The 8771-nt window shown below is 36.4% G+C and overlaps 1 long non-coding RNA gene across 1 annotated transcript; it reads left to right on the forward strand.

The window, feature by feature from the left end:
* The first annotated feature begins 2018 nt into the window (after nt 1–2018).
* On the forward strand, nt 2019–8771 carry LOC103102852 (uncharacterized). Its single transcript, XR_001630110.2, has 4 exons — nt 2019–2168; nt 6574–6767; nt 8314–8470; nt 8582–8771. It is a non-coding gene; the product is annotated as an uncharacterized LOC103102852 (long non-coding RNA).

Raw genomic sequence — 8771 nt, forward strand, 5'->3', positions numbered from 1 at the left:
GTAAAGATTGTGTAGAGAATAGAGGAAAAAAAGGACAAACTTGGAAGAAACTTTCACTTAAGAAGCAGAAGAAAGATGAGGAGCCAGCAAAGAAGAGAAAGAATTGTCGGAGAGATAAGAAGACAAACATGAAAGTGTAGATTCAGAAGTAAGGAAAGAATATTGAGTAGGGTGGTCAATAGTGTCAAATGTTGCAGAGAAGTCAAGTCATATAAAGATTTTTTTTTTTTAAAAGACATTGGATCTGGGGATAAAAGGAGGTCATTAGTGATTTTGGAGAAAGCTGTGTCAGTAGAGTTGTGAATATGGAAGATAGAATGCAAAAGATTTGAGAAGTAGGGAGGTGGTAGGGAAGTAGAAATAGCAAGTGTAGACGATTCTTTGTAAAAGTTTGGCAGTGAAGAGGAGGAGAAAGATCTATAATTTAAAGAAAATGTCTAGGTCAAGGAAAGGTTTTTTAGGTTATTAGAAAATGTGTAGGCTGAAGGGAAGGAGACTAGAGAGAGGAAGAAATTCTAGCTCTATGAGAGAAAGTGGATGAATGATGGAATAAGGTGAAAGAAGAGACAGGAAAGGATGGGATCAAGGGTACTAGTGAAATAGTTCGCCTTGTCAAGAAGGATGGTCACTTTTCTAGACTGGAAGAAAGGACGAGAAGATGGTAAAGACAGGAAGGGAATAGGATTGCTTAGGAGGAATGCAACTGATGATCTTGATGTTCTCAGCAAAGAAAGAGGCGAGGTCAGAGAGTGAAAGATGAGAAGATAGAGTTGAAACTTTTGAGTAGAGAAAAGAATGCTTGGAACAGCCAAAATGAGGAATATTGATAGACAATAAGAAAGATAAATAGTTTGTCATACAACAAGGGTCTAGTCAAGATCAGATAGCCTACATTTGTAGTGGTTTCAGACAGCATGGGTTTTGCAATCTTGTCTAGCAATGATTTGCCACTCATAGGAGAAGAGGACTGGTGGTGGTGATAATTACTTGTCAGGGGATAACACCACTCTACAGGCTTATCCAACAAGAAAAGTATCTCAGCCATTGGGTTCCTCTCAAAATTCTTTGAAGTTTCTTGCTCAAATCTCTGAGTATCCTTCCTTACTCTAATGGCTATCCCTGACTCCTAAGTTGTTACTAACCAAAGAAACTTATTGCTCCCAAATCTCTACTCCATTTTCTACCTTTTCTTTCTGTCACATAATCCAGAGTCTGGATTTTTTTTCTTGCTTATTTATAAGGGAAGAGAAAATTCAGAAATAAATTGCAAAGGGACACATACTCAGAAGTGAATAAAAAGAACCTACCTAGAATGGTCTAGGTGGCTCAAAAACTTAATCTCCATTAAAGCCAATATACCATCTGAACTTGACCGTGGTTTTAGAAAACAGTTTATTACTGATCATTTTCTAATTTTTAATTTCAAGCTCCTCTATCCAGCTCTTATTAAGACATGGTGCCTTCCCCAGCTTCAACCTATACTATGTTTAGCCCCATTCATTCTTTTGTCTTGATCTAAGTTCATTTAGAAAAATCTGTCAGACCTCAAGTTGTCAATGTTTGTCACCCCATACTTGGATGGACTTTGGTCTCTGACCATAAAATCCTATATGGGCATTAATTCAGACATCAGTCTACTTTTCCAATGTAGAACAAAGAGGAAGATAACATCAAGCATAATACAAATGAATTTCCCATCACCTCAAAAGACTCAAAAATCCAACTTAGTGGAATGCTTATTATGATGACACAAAATTAGAATGATACAAAATTTAGACTTTGTATAATGGAATCAGAATGCAAAAAGATCTTGACCAGTTAGAATTATCACTGGGTGTCAAAAAGATAAAATTTAATAAAATTAAAAGTAAACTATAATTGGGTCCAGAAAATTGGTTGCATAGTATAGGATATGGGAGCAATGCTTCAATAGTAGCTTAAATGAAAAGAATCTGGGGTCTTTAGTGGACTGTAAGCACATTATGAGTTAATAGATGACATAGCAGCCAAAAAAACCCTCTTGTAATCTCAGGCAACATTAAGAGAAGTCCAACATCCAGAACAAGGGAGATGATTGTTCCTCTCTAATCTCCAGGTGAAACCACATTTGGCATATTGTCTTCTATTCTGACAAGCTGGAAAGTGTGCAGAGGAGAGCAACTAAAGTGGTGAGGAGATTCAAAGCATGCAATTCAAAGATCAGTTGAAGGATGGGAATGTTTATCCTGGGGAAGGCTTATGAGGGGTATATAATACCTTTCTTTAGATAATTGAAGAGCTGTCATGTGGATTAGAAATTAGGCTTGTTTTTCTTGTTCCCAGAAGGCAGAACTAATGGCAATGGATGGAAGTTATAGAGAGCCAGAGAAAAAGTTCCTAACAATTAGAACTGTACAAAAATGAAGTGAGCTGCCTCAGAAGGAGGATGTAGTGGGGAAGGGGGCAAAGAGTCCTCCAAATGGAAGCTGGATTCCCACTTATTTGTCAGAATGTTATAGAAAGGATTAGTGCTTCAAGTATGTCTTGGATTTGATGAATTTTGGGATACAATTCTAATATTCCATTTTTCTAAGTTTATGGGGAAGCAGATTTATATAAGGAAATATTTTCTAACAACTAAAACTGTCCCAAAATAGAATGATTTGTCTTGAGGTGATAGGTTCTATATTCATGGATGTCTTCAAGTAGAAAGATTGAATCAACTTTGAGGTCCATGCCAACTAAAAGATTCTAAGATTCATAGAGGCAGTCCAATTCATGACATTTCCCAAGGTCTATCTAGTCTGACTAGGTTATTATATTTTGTGTGAAATGTAGAATAAGAACAAGCATAAGTGAATAGGTCTCACCTAGCTGACTAGGCAATTAAACTACAGTATCATTGGATGGGTTTTCCAGAAGCTAGAGTTCTAGGGGTTTGTGACAAAGTCTATGATATCATTAAAGGGAAGTTTGCCCATTACTACTCTTGTTGTCATCCAATAGACTATGATCTCCTCAAGGTCAAGGATTATTTTTTGCCTTTTTCTTTGTATCTTCACTGCTTAGCCCAGTGCCTGTCCCACAGTAGATGCTTAATAAATACCTTTTAACTGACTAATTACTACCCCTCCATAAGCTCAATCATTTGGTCCTCTCTCATCCCTCTTCTTACCCTACTCTCAACTCACATCTCCTCCAATTTTCTTCTCAGAAAAATGTCAGCTACCCTAGAAGATTAGAATGGGCTCATCCTCAGATGCCCTTTAGCGTAGTTTCAACTTACCTAAAATGTCCCCACCCCCACCCTCTGCCCACCAAGTGGTAGGAGAATATCAGACAACATAGTTCTTAAATGTTTTTTATGTGTTTCAGATGTGGCCAGAATTTTTAAAAATCTAAATAAAGAAGCTGATGGCATTCTTTAAGGACTTTATAGCATAGATAGGCATGATTACTCTAAATATGTGACTGGCAATTAGAAAAACTAGATTCTAATTCAAGTAACTAAATATATCTCTTTAATTGTGTGTGTGTGTGTGTGTATCTATGTACATGTGTAAACTTGGGGAGGTTCTCACTCTTCAGTTCCACCATCAAGTCAACAAAACATGTATTAGATATACTATGTTCATGATACATGTATAACCCAGTGGAATTGCTTGTCAGCTCCAGGAGTAGGAAGGGAAGAAAGGAAGGAAAAAACATGAATCATGTAATCATAGAAAAATATTCTAAATAAATAAATAATTTAACAATAAATTAAAATATATATATATATATATACTATGTTCTAGGCACTGTGCTAAGCACCGGTAATACAAATACAAACAAAAATGTAGTCTCTGCCCTCAACGAGATTACATTCTAATGGGGAAGACAACATGTTAAAGGGAGTAGATAAGTGAAGGATAGGTAAGAGAGGGAGGAGAAGGTATCAATGCAAAGTGGTGAAGATTAGAATGTCCACACTGGAGCTAGAAGAGGAGTGAAGGATGTTGGCTGAGGCATTTCTTTAAAATGTAGGTTCAAGAAAGAACTCACAATGGGATAAAAGGGCTATAGGGACGGAGGGACCAAGGAGTTGAGATATATGTGATATATGTGAAGTCTGGAGATTCAGAAGTAGAGCCACACAAGAAGAATGGAACAGTTTGTATCCTCTTCTTGTTTTTAAAAATAATTTTACTGAGTCATAGGTTCCTTAGTATGTAAAGTATATGAGGAAAGAAAATCTAGACTAGTCATTTCCAACTTGTGGGTTGTTGACTCCTTGGAAAGAGAAAGAATTGTTACAAGATGTTTAAGAATACTTGTATACACCAAGAACTGTGGTTTCATTATTGGATTTTGAACTTTTGGGTGGATATTAATAGGACAACTCTTCATGTTGGGTTGAGAGTTTTTGTTGTTGTTAAAAATGTTCCTCATGCTTGAAAAGGTTAAGAAATGAAACCAATTAAAATTATTTAAATCTTTATGTTCCCTTATTTCACCTGAGTTTACTTCATCAATATCATAGTTTTATCCCTCTTTACCCAATTTTAATTGTTACTCTATCCCACTTTATTTCAGTTGTTCCAAAGCTTCTCTTCTCCTCTCTTCTCAAGTATTCTACACATACTCACACATCTCACATCTTTTCTTCCATTGAGGACTTTGTCTTATATTTTACTGAGAAACTAGAAACCTTTGGGTTCCTCTTCTCCCCTGTTCTATCTCTCATAACCCTTTGAAATCATTCCCCATTCTTACTTCCCTTACCCTATGTTTAATGAAGAAGTGATTCCTCTCTTCATCCATACCAACTCCTTTACATCTACCCTTGATCCCATTCTCTCCCATTTTTCCAACAAATTGCTTCCACAGTCATTCACACTCTAGTCTTCCATCTCTCCCTCATCTACTGGCTACTTCCTTCCTGCCCACAAACATATCCAAATCTCCTCTACACTGGAAAAACCCTCTCTAGATCCTGCCATCCCCTTAAGGTACTGTCTTGTCTCTCCCTTCTCAGCTAAACACCAATAAAAAAAAAGTCTGTAGCCTCCATTCTCCACACTTTGCAACTGACTTCAGTTCTCATCATTCAAATAAAACTGCTTTCTCAAAAATTACCTTTAATCTCTTTATTATTATAGCTGATTGTCTTTCTTTATCATCATCTTTCTTAACTTCTCTGTAGCAGTTGATAGCATTAGCCTTTCTCTTCCTGTGGATACTTTTTTTTCTGTGAATTTTCATAACACTGTTCTCTCTGGGTTCTCTTGTCTTTCTGGCTACTCTTTTTTTAGTCTCTTTTGTTGGTTCAGCATCCACATTACATAGCCTAACTATGGGTATACCCCAAGGTTTCAATCTTGGCACTTTTTACATTCTACTTTCTTGGTGACCTTCTTCTTTATGCTGATAACTCCTTGATCCATATTTCCAGCCTAGATCTTGCTCTGAGTTCCAGTATCCCACTTTCAACTGCTCATTAGACATCAATAATTGAAGTTACTGTAGTCATCCCAAACTCCTTCCTTCCTTCCTTCCTTCCTTCCTTCCTTCCTTCCTTCCTTCCTTCCTTCCTTCCTTCCTTCCTTCCTTCCTTCCTTCTTTCTTTCTTTCTTTCTTTCTTTCTTTCTTTCTTTCTTTCTTTCTTTCTTTCTTTCTTTCTTTCTTTCTTTCTTTCTTTCTTTCTTTCTTTCTTTCTTTCTTTCTTTCTTTCTTTCTTTCTTTCTTTCTTTCTTTCTTTCTTTCTTTCTTTCTTTCTTTCTTTCTTTCTTTCTTTCTTTCTTTCTCTTCCTTTCTTTTCCCTTATGTCTTAGTAACAATTCTAAGACATAAGCATAGGAGTAAGAGTAGGTAAATGGGGTTAAGTGACTTGCTCAGGGTCACACAGCCAGGAAATATCTGAGGTCAGATTTGAACCTAGGTCCTTCTGACTCCACTTTATCCACTATGCCACCTAGCTGCTTCTGCTTCTCACTTTCGCTCACAACACATATTCTATCATTGGCTAAATCTTGTTGTTTTACCTCCACAACATCTCTTGTATATATTTCTTCTTCTTCAAACCTTGGACTTCATCTCTGGGATGCCAGATTCTGATTAATGAGTTTTCTTTTTATCTGGCCCCAAACCAGGCTTATAGACCAATTCTTAGCCATCTCTATCTCTTCTACTGTGACTCTGATGCATCATCCCCTTCTCTCCCTAATTCTCACCCTGGGATCTAGAACCTGGAATATTAGTCTCTGATAACTGAATATTGGCCTTATCTTGCCTGAATCAGGCATTTATGACACTTCTCTAACAACCCCACTATGCCACACTCTTCTTCTAGCTCCTTTTTATGTATTGTTATATATTGTTTTCTTCCATTAGAATGTAAACTCCTAGAGAGCAGAAAATATCTTAACTGATTGATTATATTTGTATCCCTGGCACTTAATACAAGCCTTAGGAGGTAACAAGTTCTTAATAAATTATCTATCATCTCTATTGCTCTTTCTCTTTTTTCCTACCTGTCTTTCTATCTCCCTATGAAACTATCCATCTCTCATCTGGACTATTTTAGTAACCTTGAAATTTGTCTTCTTGCTACAGATCTCTACATTCTAATCCATCCTCCATAAAACATCCAAAGTGAGCTTCATAAAATGCAGTTCTGACCAGGTCTCTTCCAAATAAAGGAAAGGAAAAGGGCCTTAATGACCAACCGACACCTGAAAAAGTCTCTACTACAACATAAGGGACAAATGAAAAAATGGACATCCAGCCTCTATTTGAAGGCTACTCTAGTGAGCCACAACTTTTGAGGCAGCCCATTCTATTTACAGATTACAGCTCTGATTATTAAGAAATTCAATCCACTATGCCATACAGTCTCAATTCAAGTACTGACATATTTGTTAAGAACGAAGTTCCAAATTATAAAAAGATAATCATATTATATAATAGACCTTTTCTATTTAACTTGTTTCAAAGATAGATTTTGACCCATGATATCTTTCAATCTATTTTAATGTGAAATAATTGCATAATAAGATTCTACTGAAAATATATGAAGAATTTTTTTAAAAATTTTTTAAGTATTTTTAAAAAAATTTTTTTAAGTATTGGTCCTAAGGTAGTGGCAAGGGCTAGGCAATGGGGGTTAAATGACTGCCAGAGTCATGCTGCTAGGAAGTATCAGGTCAAATTTGAACCCAGGACCTCCTAATGCCAGTCCTGGCACTCTATTCACTGAGCCATCCAGCTGCCCCTCAATAGATGATTACTTTTGTCTCTTTTTTTGGAACTTCTAATATATTTCCTAGTATTAATTATAATTAATCAATCAGCATTTTATTAAGTACCTACCAGATACCAAGCCTTAAACCTTGCTAAACTACAGGGATTAAAGTAAAAAAAAAAGTAATCCTTGTTCACAGGAGCTTACATTCTAATGGGAGAGAAATTGAGTACTTATGTCAGTACATACCGAATACAGTACAATAAATAGGAAAAATGCATAGCAGTTTGGGAGGTGTTTGGAGAGGGATTAGGGGAGGCTTCATGTAGGTCATGCTTGACCTCTGTTTTGAGGGAAGAGAGGGATTCTATGAGGAGGGAGTACATTTGAGGAATAGGGGACAGCAAGTTCAAAGGCCCAGAGGTGAGAGGCTTTCCACACCTTGATTTGGACTGTGCTGATTCCCCCAACTATAATATAAGCACCTGGAGGGCACAGACTGTCTTATAGTTCTTTGTATCGCACACACTGTCAAACAAATATAGAACCTGTATCAGTAAATATTGGTTGTTTAATTTTTTAAATCCAGAAAAGGAATTCGGAGGAAGATGAGAGAATTTCTCCTTCTAACTTTTGAAGTTCCTGGAAATAGTTATTAAGTGTATGTGTATGCACAAATACACCTAATATACACCCATATATATGTATATCTCACACCGGTGTATATCATACACACCACATATATGTGCATAAGTATGTACACAATGCACATACATGTACATGTGTATTGCACGCTATGTGTATGTATATTTTATAATTACATCATATATGCCCTTGTGATATGTATATACATCGAACACATATACATGTATATACATGTATTATGTTGTATTACATATATACACATTTTAGATATAATATACATGATCTAAACACCCATGTTTCTGTGTTTCTATATTACTTCTTTTTTACATTCTTATATCTCTTAACTCTAAAATAAATATTTGTACCATTGTCAGCTTAGTTGTCATATTTGCTCAGGATAAGTAATAATTGATGTGAATGATAAAGAATCCTGATTCTGTTTCTGTTTGCTTATTCCTTTTATCCAGTGGAGTCAAAGAGTCTGGAGCTGCAACGGACCTTAGACATCATCTAGTTTATTCTTCTTCAATTTACAGAGGAGGACACTGAGGCCCAGAGAGACATACTCATTTGCCTAAGGTCACAAAGAAAGCAACAAATAACACTGTCAGGATTTGAGCACAGGTCAATTGAAATACTTAAAAGTAAGCTATTTGTTTAGTTTATAACAGTAACTGACCTCTGACCTCTCTAACCATTTTTCTTTCTTCTCTTCTTTGCTTCCCCCTCCTCTAGTTCCCATTGGGTGCCTCATTGTAGCTTGGGTGTGACACTGACTTCTTGGGGTCAGTATGATAGCAATATGTAGCTAAATGTCTAAATGGCCCCTCCAAGGTGGAAAGGATTTGATCATGGATCCACTCATGGACTATGAGTCCTTTAGGAGAAGAACAGCCTAAGTTTGGAGAGAATAACTCCTGGAAGG

This window comes from Monodelphis domestica, chromosome 4 (genome assembly GCF_027887165.1).
Source record: "Monodelphis domestica isolate mMonDom1 chromosome 4, mMonDom1.pri, whole genome shotgun sequence".
NCBI lineage: Eukaryota > Metazoa > Chordata > Mammalia > Didelphimorphia > Didelphidae > Monodelphis > Monodelphis domestica.